General features: G+C 39.9%; 1 protein-coding gene across 1 annotated transcript in view; it reads right to left on the bottom strand.

Annotated features, from left to right (window-relative positions):
- Nucleotides 1–6,933, bottom strand: part of stat6 (signal transducer and activator of transcription 6, interleukin-4 induced) — a 31,867-nt gene extending 24,934 nt beyond the window's left edge. The window contains exon 1 of the mRNA XM_075476673.1: nucleotides 6,623–6,933. The gene's annotated coding sequence lies outside the window, so the exon portion shown is untranslated. The remainder of the gene's footprint in view (nucleotides 1–6,622) is intronic.
- Between the last annotated feature and the right edge of the window lie 5,512 nt (nucleotides 6,934–12,445).

Here is a 12,445-nt window from a genome sequence, read left to right as displayed (position 1 = left end):
AAGCCGTCGTAGAAAGCATCGTAGATATGAGCGGAGAACTCGTCGTACGCAGAGGCTCAAGTGAGATTTACAGAACATGCGTACCACACCAATCCCATCGTAAGACCGAGCGGCTGTTGATAAATCCGGCGGCTGAAATCCATCGTAATGATCCTAACCACGCCTTCTACAAAAGGGGGTTGAGAGGCCGCACCTCTAGAATTTGCGACATGGATAGACGAAAGGCGGCAAAGAAACGCTGTCAACAGCTGTCAACAGCGTTGGCGATGTAAATCGCAGACCTGACGAGTTATGTATTTTCCCCTACTGTGATGGTCAATAAAATGTGATAAACTCCAGATTAAATGAAATCTAAAATTGAACGATGTTTTACTTTTTCTCCAATAAGATCAGGAAGAAGTGGTCCGATATGAAATTTCCAGCTCTCCGACGCAGCATGTCACAAACGGGGGAGAGCTCCGATCCAGGTTTGGATTTGAGTGCCTTGGAGGAGAGGGTGGCTGGCCTGATCGGAGCTACGTCTTTTTTCCTTGAATAACAGAATTCTTACCAAAAGTCAGAATCGCTGAATAAGTTCCTCTCTCCTCCTGAGCGCTCTTGGCTGTGCAGGCTGGTAGTAGGGATCTCTGGGTATGGGGTCCTCTGGATGTACATCTGGAAATGGCACTCCGCATGCAATAATAATATTGCATACCTTATCGGGCGTATATAGAAGGGTTCCCCCCGCAGCCGAGAGACAGATCCACCTGCCCTTTAGGAGCCCTGTACACCTCTCCACAGTGGCAAGCGTACTATGCGCAGTGTTAAAGCGCCTCTCCTGTACGGCTCATAAGCCACTCATCATTTTCCCGAAAGAAATCCTGCCGGTCCCGGAACACTCTCGCGCCTGATGCGCGCGTTCAGGTCCTCTAACAAAGCCAGATCTGCCATCGTTTCGCCATTACCGCGCCACTAGAATCACCTCTTAAATAGGCGGTTGAATAATGAGCCATCACTCTTCCAATTACGGAGTTGTCCTTGTTTAATTTTTTTATTTATTTAATTTGCGTTTATGTTTATATTTATGTTGAAGTCAAATAAAACATGGGCCTTCTTTGAAGTGATAAGTCTGTAATTTTAACCTAGGGATTTGTTGCGACTCATGAGGCACGCACTAGTGACGCTGCTGTTTGCTATTGCAGTCACCGCAAGTCAAAATGGAAAAGTGCGTCCACTGCTTCAGACCTGTCGTGGCGATTTAATCTTTCCTGCGCTCACGATGGATTTGATAAATGCAAACCTTTGCGCAGAAAAGAACGTACACACGACCTACGCATTTTTTTCGTCTTACGCAAGTTTGATAAATGAGGGCCAATGACTCTATAGGACTGCAGTCATCTGGAGACAGTGCGAGATATATCTGTGTGTCATCTGCATAGCTGTGGTAGTTGACTTTAGAGTTCTTCAGAATTTGACCCAGAGGCAGCATGTATAGAGTGAACAGAAGGGGTCCAAGAACTGACCCCTGAGGAACTCCACATGTCATAGCCACTCGATCAGATTGATTACTTCCAATGGTCACAAAATAACTCCGCTCCTCCAAGTAGGACCTGAACCATTCTAGGACTGTCCCGCTGAGTCCTGCCCAGGTTTCCAACCTGGGAAGTCCAGACTTCCACCCAAATGAATTGTTGTGCTGGGACTTTACGGAAGCTGTGTATAGATAAATGCCTACAAGCCGAAATGAACTGAAGCAACTTGGTAAAGAAGAGTGGGCCAAAGTTTCTCCACTACAATGTGTTTTTGGAACTATTTCAGTTGAGGTTCCAAGCCATCCAAGCCAATAAAATACTGTGATGTAAAACAATGCAAACCACTGATTGGTCACAGACACACTTCTTGTTCCACGAGGTCTGAAAGTCAGACACACAGTTTACAACATACTGTAATCACAGCTATATTACACATAGAAATTGCATATTGTGTGCATGACTAATGACAACATGAACATATCCATTAGCTGCAAGTATGAATTCACAGATTTTTTCCTTTTTTCCTTGACAGGCCGAATGCCATTCAGCGTCACAATTAAGTCACTTTGGATAAAAGAGTCCGCTAAATCTTCACCGACAAGAGTCACTGTGCTGACTGGCAATTGAAACAAAAAAAATTGAAAATTTTAATTTAAAAAAAACTTTACCAGGATTTCAGCTACACTGAAGTGCAATATATGACAGCACATACAACAAGAGGAAAATTCAGATGTTAAAGGCAGAATAAAACGATAACTATTTGACTATTCAGTTACGATAGTAACTGTTGATAGAAATTACTGTTCAAAGAACAGAATATTTCAAAGAATATTTGGCCTACGGAGTATCGTAATTCAGCCAAAAGATTTTTGGGCCATACTGCTAAAAATAGGTTTCAGGTCGCTAAGTGATAGTATCTACATTCTACATTTGCCAACCAAATAGCAAAGACAAGATTGTTTTTCTATTTTTTACATTATCAAATGTCCTGTCAAATGAGAGACTCAATATTCTGTTATTTGTTAATATAAACAAGTCTCTCGGCTGGCCTGGGAACGCCTCGGGGTCCCCCCGGAAGAGCTGGAGGGGGGACCCCGGGACAGGGACGCCTGGGTTTCTCTGCTCAAGCTGCCGCCCCCGCAATCCCCGGAGAAGCGGCAGATGATGGATGGATGGATGGATGGATGGATGTTTATATAAAACAAGACGCTGAGTCTTACTATGTGCTCAACATAAGCCATTACGTAAGCCACACACAAAACAAAACCTTCTTTCTCATACTGGATGAGTAACAGGATATACACGCACCTCCCTGGCGTACATTAAAGACAGACACATCCTCACATCAAACAGCCTCAGACAAATAATGAGCCTTTATAAGCCTCTCAACTTTCTTCCCTCTCCACTGTTTGGCCAAACAAATGCATATCGAGTGATATCAATTTCCTGGCACATCGGAAACTTCACAATTCAGGCCGTCATTGGAGATGATGGGACATCCATCTATAATAATTAAGTAAATAATAACAAAGTAAATATATACAACAAATAGTCTTCAAGAATCTGTTTACATGGGAGATGCGAGTGCTTAAAAGTGGCAAAATCTGAATCCCTTGATGTTAAAATATCTCACCACAAGACTCAAACAGACCAAGTTTTCCATGAAATTTAAAAGTTGTATCTATGGCAAGCCATTTTAAAGGGGAATTTTATAAAAACAAACACATACTTGATGCATGATATACATATAGATATCAATCCACACAACAATCGGTTTCAGATATCTGTTCTTACTGTTCCGTGTCGTAGCTGAAGATATCCACTCTAATACTTGTCAAATAATTTTCAAGAAAAACAGCTTTGATTTTATCGATCAAAACTAAGTAATGTTCAAATATCTAAAGATCCTTTCAAATTTTGAGCAAATGTGTTGACACTTAGGGCTGCGCAATGGTGTGGTGGTTAGCACTGTCACCTTACAGCAAGAAGGTTACTGGTTCAAATCCCGGCTAGGCATTTCTGCTTGGAGTTTGCATATATGCGTGGGGCTCTCTCCAGGTCCTCCAGCTTCCTCCCACCATCCAAAAACACACATGTTGGGTTAATTGGTTATTCTAAATTGTCCCTAAGAATGTGTGTGCATGATTGTTGTTATTGTGTGGCCTTTGTGATGGACCAGCTACAGCCCCCCACGACCCTGAGTTGGATTAAGCAGATATAGATTTCAAAGTGTCTTGCCATAGTGTTTTTTTACATAATAACTTTACAATCTATTATTATCTCTACTTTGTGTCTTGTACATTATTCAGTATTGCTCCATTTATTCTTTTATGTACAGTGCTAAAACCATAAACAGTCAAGGCAGTTGGGTACAGTGACAATATTATTTGTTCACATGCAGCGGTTTTCTTGAAGATCAGCTCCATATTGTTGATCTTTACCAAATACATGCTTGGGTTCCTGGTCCTATGCAAATTGGGAAATCAAGTCATCTTCATTCGGTATTTCCAATTCGATCTCAGAAGGCTTCAGCTGATTAATAAATACAGAGCTAAACATTTTCAAACGAGAGGAGACTATGGCTAAATTTCTGAATGAAGATTACTGTATGAAGAGGGAAAACCTCTAAATGATTAAATAACATACCCTCAATGTTTCTCTATAAGAAGTTAATGTCAATGCATAACGGGAAGTAAAACCAGAACGGGTAATTTCCCTCTGGCATTCTGAAAAATCAGTGCAGGGCTGTCCTACGGTTGTTATGTGATGGAAATGGAAAATCCTCTGGCATGGCAATAGAAACAAAGTATTGATACTAATTTCTCTCTTAGTGCATAGTTTAGTTCTTATGTCATTGGGTTGGCTAAACATAACAAACCTATGATGTCAGAGAATTTCACAGGTTAAGTTCCAATTATCCCCCTTCAGAAACACACATTCAAAGCCTAGTAATCTTACTAAGGAGCAGCTGAATTACCTAGCAACCTTTCTCGCCTCAACAGCACAGCACAGCAAAACTAAACTTACTGCAATTCACTATCATACCGAAGGCATCGGTTTGCTGACCAAACAAACACAGTTGCGCCGGGAAATTAAACATTCAATCATCTCTTATCAGATATAGGATTCTAAACTTCTCCATGTTTTGGCTGAGATCGTTGAAAGTGTTCATCAGGCAGAACAAAAAAAAAAGTGTCTAAAACAGACCCCAACCAAATCATACAGAAAAGTGTTCCACATTCAACCTGCACTGAACACACCACTTGACTCTGAGCCCGCATCTGTTCGGCTGTGATGTGTGTGTCAATGTCAAAGTTAGCCTATAACATTTGTTCCATATCTGGCACACAGCAGTTGTCAGTGCCATAACTGAGCTGTAGCTGCTGAAAGTAGCCCTGATTGGGCCCAAATGTGTCTTCTATCTGGGTTGTAATCAATGGAAGATTAGACAATGTTTTAAAGAAAAAAAGGAAACAAATAAACAAGGCGGTTTTCATATACGCCAACACCAATATTTGAGTGATCGGATGTGTCGGTCTTGTCTAGAGCACAGCCTGCGAATGAACTGTTTTCTACCCTGCTTAAGGAACAAAGCCCTAATTATAGCTGGATTATAAAAGGATTAATCTTACAAGAACCGACAGTAGAGGGATTATGCATCTAATTCAAATATTCATTAGATGCTATACAGATTAAACATTAATAAACATACTGCAATAACATTGTACAGGTAGCTAGATATAATTTGGTGCCACCTGTTTGCAGCCATTTGTTTGGATGGCTGTATAACAGCCAGTGACTCAAAGAAACGGAATAAACTGATGAAGAAGGATGGCTCCGTGCTTGGGACTGCTCGGGGAATCCCAGGAGGTGCTAAAAGCTGCCTAATCTAATGGACAACACAGCACACCCTCTAAATAATATACTGATCAAAGATTGAAATGTGTTCAGTTAGAGATTCCTTCAGCTCTGCTTCAACAGAGAATGGTACATGTCATTCCTGCACACAGCAATAAAACTGTACAATGTCTTGTTTTTCTACTTTTTTGTTTTTTTAATTAATATTCACAAAAACTTATAACTACTGTTGATTATTTATGCTAGAAAAAGAGAGAAACGATGAGACAGAAATACCCCTGTGAGTAGAATTGCCATCATAGTTCTTTGCCTATTTCCAATACCAATACATTCCTGCAGGTATACTGCAAACCTCAGTAGTGGTATCATTCACAAATATCAAACTAATTGATGTGATTTAATTTATTGCGATCAGCAAAAGACTTCTTTCTTCCTCTTTCAGGTCTTGTGGGAGGACTAGGACTCCTCAGGGTCTTGGCGGCTCAATAAGAGATATTATTTTTGCACTACAGCTGCTGCTGGTGAGTTATCAACCTCCCAGGAGCGTCTTCTCCATGTTCCCACATGTTTAAGTGCTTGCATATTTCTTTAAGGCGTGGGTTGGTTTTTACTTTGAAAACAAACGTCCGTGCACTGTCAGGCACTGCCTCTAGTGGCCAGAATGATTTCTGTCGTCTTGAATAAGATGACAGCCCGAGTTTCATAACTCAAATTCTGCTATTCGACAGTTTTTTTTGTTTTGTTTTTTTACCCGGGATTACCATACTGCTACATATAAAGTGTATAAAAATGATTATTTCATTCATTTTAAAGTAAATGCCATATAAACTGCACATGGTTGTTCAGAGCGTCGGAACAGTAAAGTGAAAAAAAAACGAGACTGCTTTTAAAAGGGGAACAACGCACGAAAGGGGCGATAACTGCCAGTACTGTAGCTTTATATATCATATATTCGACTTTACTATATTGGAATGCCTTGCCCATTTCGTGTAATCCATAATAATATATATTTTTTTTTAAAAGGCACTAGCGGAGCCTCGCGTGAAGTGTCGAAAGTGAAACTAAAGAAGCCAAATTTAACGTGTAATAGTTACAGACCGAAATTAATCCTACAACAGTCAAATGTTATGTTTTCTAAACAATACATGACAGAAAGCAGGGCAGCATCCATTACGCTTCACCCTAATAAGTGAGAGAGGCCTCATCAGTCACAGGCCCCTAAATTTGACATTTCTAACCACATTTATTCTTACCTGCAGTGAAATAGAGGCTTCAAAACATTGAAAAACACTGAGGTCCGTCGCTTCTTCCACCTCTTCTGTCTCATAAGTTCGCCTTCAGCCCGAACATCCTACCGAACATTTCCTGTCTCCATCATATACTTTTGCGCTTAACGTCGTCTCCTCAACGCTGGTCAGTTACTGTCGTTTCAACCCCGGAGAAAAAATGCTTCCGTCACTGGGTGGTTTGCACGGGACATTGACAACTTCTGACGACGTAGTAAATGTGTTAGGGCCACTTCCCTGTTACGCACAATGTGCCAGTAAATGGAGGTGCCGCGCTTTATTTCCTGTCTTTCACGTTCAAGTCCACACATGACCAAAAGACGACTTGTGTGTAGTCCTTATAAACACAGTATGCTGTCTGGCGGTATGATGATTCAAAACGAGTATTTTTTTATTTTTTATTTGTTTTACCGTAGAAGTTGTGATATTTGGTATGTGGCTTGAAGACGCTGTTTTCAAAGTAAAACAGAACATAACAGGGCATAAGTGTGTAATGCATACCCCGAAACTACAACTGAGTCCTGGGCTTGGTTGACTTCCACAGAAAAAGTCGTAGGCGGAGTAATGTTGAGTCATTTTACCACATGGTCTAACTTCCTGTAAAACACACGATACCATATCTACAAGAGACAGTGTCTCCAAGTCGGACTTCTTCCTAACGGTAACTAACAGAGACTCACAAGGCTCACGTTAAGCAGCAGTGTTTCGAGTTTTAACTCTCTGTGACCTTGGTTTTATTCTTATAGACAGCAGGTTGAAGTTATTGTAGCAGCTAAACATGGGGTTGTTTAATTTATTACTTTTCCCTATTAACTTTAATGCAATTGTGTTTTATCTCCATATTTATTCTTCAAAGCATTGTGTACGCCATTATGTATACAGTTCAGTATAGGATGCATTAAATAAGTGAATATCCCACCTCAAAAGTCGATTAATGCAAGTTTTGAAAGCTGTTGGAAGGCAATGGGGGTCAAGGAAGTGGCAATTCCCATTTGAGGCAAATTTCAGGAAAAAATAACTGCCGAAGCTTAAATAAAAATTTAGACTAACAGGAAAAAATATAATTGGTGGTACAGCAGGAGAACACAGTGACAAACTACAAGAGAGATAAGAATATATATACACACTTACAACTAATTGGATGAGAAGGGCAAAAGACATACTGAGATTGATTACTTAATATTAGACAAGAACTAAAGCAAATACTAAATAAACACAAGGAGCATAACAAAAGCTAGACTTTAACTTTACCAGAAGAAATTTGATAGAAACAAGGTACAAATCCAAAAGATGGACACCAAACAAGCTCAAAGAAATCACCCGAAAACCATAGACAAAAAAAACACATGACACTTGTAGTTAAGAGTGTAACCTTCAGCAAACTGATACAAATTTTTGTGATAGTTCTTCCCACAGTTGCTGATGTCAGGTTATCCAAATATTAGGTCTGAGATTTGATGGATACATGCTAACACTTGCTTTTTAATAATTACTACTTAGATTTTATAAGTTTGTACTCTTTGTAAATATAATTGTATATATGAATATTGCAATGTATATTTACATTTTGCAACATTTTACTTTTACCATATCATTTTATAGCTGGACTTAAAATGTTTATCGGACAGTTCCGTCAATCTGTTGCATCCTCAATCAAAGACAATTATAGATTTCATGTGGTGTGTACTGCATCAACTAGAGTTGCACATGTGTGTTTCTCTGATTCTTAATCCTTCTGAAAAGTTGGCATTCATACTGGTTATCAACTGCATGCAGAAAACATTTATTGGCCTGTGGGCTGTATTCAGATGTACGTTCAAATAATTTGCCTGTAAAACCAGGTAGTTCGACACATATTGTGTAACAGTCACAAAAAATATTCCAGACATGTTTGGTCCCCCCCACCCCAAAAAAATGCTCACTGTTACATCGTATGCATGTGAAGCAGCCGCGGCTATTCAGAGACAACACGGGAAGCCGGGCAGCCTCTCCCATTCTCTGGCGAAATTGCTACATCTTCAATGTTAAATTGACGATAAAACAGTTATTCACAAAACACAAGATATGCCCAATACTGCATTTACTTTCATAACTACAACATGTTGTTTTGTAGCTTAATGAAGGGATTTGTTCTGAAATCGCCGCCGTTCACTGAGGAAATCATGTTATGAAGCCGCCACTAACAGCCAGGCTTCCGAGCCGAGGGCAGACCGGCTTCGAGGAGGGGGCGGGAGAGTCAAGTTTTTTTCTACATTTCTAGGTCATCATTGGCTAAATCGACAAAAACTCATCACTTCCGAGGCTGCTCGGCGTCTCTGGGGGTAGATTAAACGTGGGCATGTCAATATGAGCGGCTGTGTCGTGATAATTGGAGTTAGTGTTTGTCCATCATGAGAGATGTTGTGGCAGCCGAATTTTTAAGCGGGGAGAAGCACGCTGGAACTTCAGTCCCAAAGCGGATACGAAAGAGACTGGTTGTCTGTGAAAGTGCTGTCGGAGTTTCACTCATTTCCCATCGTTTCCATTTCCATCCTTACACACATACACTTTTGTAAATATTACACTGTAAATAAGAAACACATCTTTGTTGTTTAGAAGTTTTGTCAATCATATTCCTGTTGTGCATTTGTTTGTCGTGTTAGCTAGTAGTTTTGTCACAATGGCGGCTATGCTCCATCAAACTCTTAAGTATTCATTATGACAGGGAAAAATGCTCCACAGATTCTGATCCAGCCACAGATCCAGCCATTTACAGGCCTTAGATTCGATCATACTTGATTTTGGCCTGGCTGTGTGAATTTTCAAAGTCTATACCTTCTTTCTGTGTATTTGCTGGGCGTACTTGTCATACTAGACACAGCTATGTTATAACTAATTCTTTTTAACTTTGCTATCTTCTGCTTTGGGATGGCACGAGCCACTACAACCCTGAATGCGTAAAATGGGCTTCCCCCGTTTTAAAAGTCAGCAGCCACCACTGATGTGAAGTATAACTGTTCATGACATACTGCTGCGTACTATATGAATTCCCATTTACACACATATTCACTGGTATTCCTATAGAATACTGATGACTGTAACTGTAACACCAAGGGTCACTGATGTGTTGAATGTGTCATATGCTCAGCCTATTCTGAAGTTATTTAAATATTTCACACCCAGTTTAATTTTTGATACTTAATACTCTTCAAGACTCGTGTGCACTCGAAGACATACTAACATACTGCACCTGAGGTTTTGGCATTGTGTTGGTATTGTTTAAGGCGATGTTGTAATTTGGGGCTTCGCCATTTCTTAGACTGGCCACAGGAGGGAAGTACAGACCTGCGTGAAACCTGCCTGTCTTCGACATGTTCAGGGATCTGTTTGAAATTAGATGCCCTGATAGCAACACCACATATGATAATCTACAGGCTACCAATGTGAGAAAAAAAAAATGAAACTTTAAAAAGGAATTTCTTGCAAACACTTTCTTATGTGTCAACAACTGTCTCTGCTACATGCCCAGTAACATGTTTCTTTTAATTACTCTGAGAATGTATCTGTTTATTCTCCTGATGCTCTGTTTACTGTTTATTTTTTTTGTGATCACATTTAAGTCATGTGAGAAGGGGCAGACCAAGGCATTCTACAAGGACATTCCACCTGTCAGATCCAATTTCCTGAGAGTTTTGATGGACTGGTGCAGAAACAATGCAGCTGCAAAGGTTTGATCATTTCCTCTCAAGCATTCCATTTCCATTGTGTTATTTTTTTCCTCACATACATGTTACATTAGCTTATTCAACTGGCATGAAGCTGGAATCTATATTATGAATCATTTTCTCCACAATCTGTACTTAGAATATCCTGCTCCCTTCTTTACTGCTAAATGTTGCAAGCCTGATGCAGCCACACGTGTTGGACAGCGCATATTCATGTCAATATTTGTGAGACAATTGAGACAATATTTAATACTGAATTAAACTGAACTCATTCTTGAAGCCAGATATGAGTGGTGTGGCTTTCTCTACCACAATAATCGGCTCCTCCTTTGTCAAGGATAAGAGTTTGAGAAGAATATGTAGAACCTCTTATTAAAGGTATAATATGATGTCTGTGTAGAACTCCAATACCAATTTATCTTCATATTTATTTTCAGCTGTCTATCGGTTGCAGGTTTGGCACTGGGGCATATTCTTGATCTGTATTGATATAATTGTTCTTGCTGCATTACTGCACTTTTGTATAGGTCTGTCACCATTTTTGGGGTGCTCCTAGGTAAGGAACCCTCACCAAAGGCTTCCAACATCTGGAACCAATACACATGTGCCGGCTATCTGTGGGAGCAGGGGGGGCTTGGAGGTTGTAGGCTGAGTTAGGGGAGGGTGAGGGGGCTGGGCTAGTTGCTACTTTGGCCCTGGGGGTCTGTGTGTCCCTGACTTCAAAATAGACTTGATTGCTAACAGCTGGCAGTCCTAACTCACCCAGTGTCAGAGCTCTCCTCTGATGTCAACCTTGTCAGTATCAAGGCCCACACAATGGAAGGCCAAACGTAGAGAGGTCTGTGTCGTTGTGAAATGAGATTCAGAGAGTGACCTTTTTCTTTATGAAGGTTGTTACCATAAATAACTTTCGAGTTTCTTTTTTTTTTCGTCAAAACCTATAAAGAAGCACTCACTTTTTTATATCCACCACGAAGATCTTACATTTAATCAGAGAGCATACTGTGAATATTTATCAGTCGTGTTTTAACCAAGTGAGCAACCTTAAGTTAACCTTATGGCGAGAAAAAATCACAAATGATTTGACCTAATCAGGTTGAATAAAAGCTGTCACGGCACCATTAATTAATTAATTCTTTGTAAACCTTTCTTTATAATCTCTTTAAACCCAGCTAATCAACTGCAGTTATTTCAACATACATTTTATTCTATTTTTGAGAAATTTCCTTTCTTACCAAAGCTTGGGTGATGTGGCTGAGCCTTGTCCCGCTATTCATTGCCACAGTATGAGTAAATAGGACAGCAACTCATTAGCATCTTTTACTATCCAATTACAAACTCTGCTCACCTAATTACCTCCAATCAACAGAGAGAAGAAAATGATTGACTTCCTGGAGGACAGGACTCACTTTAGAACAAAAAGGACAAAGAGGTTTTCTGTCATTTACTGAATGGAAATTGACTCTCAGAAATTAGAATATAGACAGAGAGCAGTCACTTTTGGAACATTCTCATTGTATGAAGTGATCATCACAGAAGCTTCCTCAAACGCAATCCAAAAGTGGAAGCCTTATCAACTTTATTTGTGAGAGTTGCTAGTCGATAACCTCGTTTTATTTAGAGTCCATCTGTTATATTATTACAAGATGTTTATATTTGACTATTTTAAAGAAATGTAACTCTTATAACCACAATCTAGAGATTATATTCCTTCAGTCCCAGTCTAATGTCACATTACCATGTTGTCTATTCTTTCTAAACAAGGTTGGGTTGTTCCGCTGATTCTGTTATTTAGTTGGTGACAGCAAAAGATAGGAAATAATTTTCAAACAGCTGCAGAAACGATTATCCTTCACCAGAGGATGAAGGACAGCTGCTGCACAAGGTTGTGCTTACAACAGAGCTATGCATCATTATTAGACAATTAATTACTCTTGTCATTAACACTAGCCGCACTGCTTCTCTACCGGGATTCAGTCACAGATGTTTTGAACTATGCTTTCTACAAAAGATGGATCCTGTTTTGTGCGTCTTGTAAACTTTCAGTTCTTCATCACTCAGATTTACTTCTACAATTCTCAGTTAG

Source organism: Odontesthes bonariensis, chromosome 10 (genome assembly GCF_027942865.1).
Source record: "Odontesthes bonariensis isolate fOdoBon6 chromosome 10, fOdoBon6.hap1, whole genome shotgun sequence".
In the NCBI taxonomy this organism is placed as follows: Eukaryota; Metazoa; Chordata; class Actinopteri; order Atheriniformes; family Atherinopsidae; genus Odontesthes; species Odontesthes bonariensis.
Note: the sequence above shows the minus strand (reverse complement) of the source record. Positions and strands in the feature narration are given on the sequence as shown.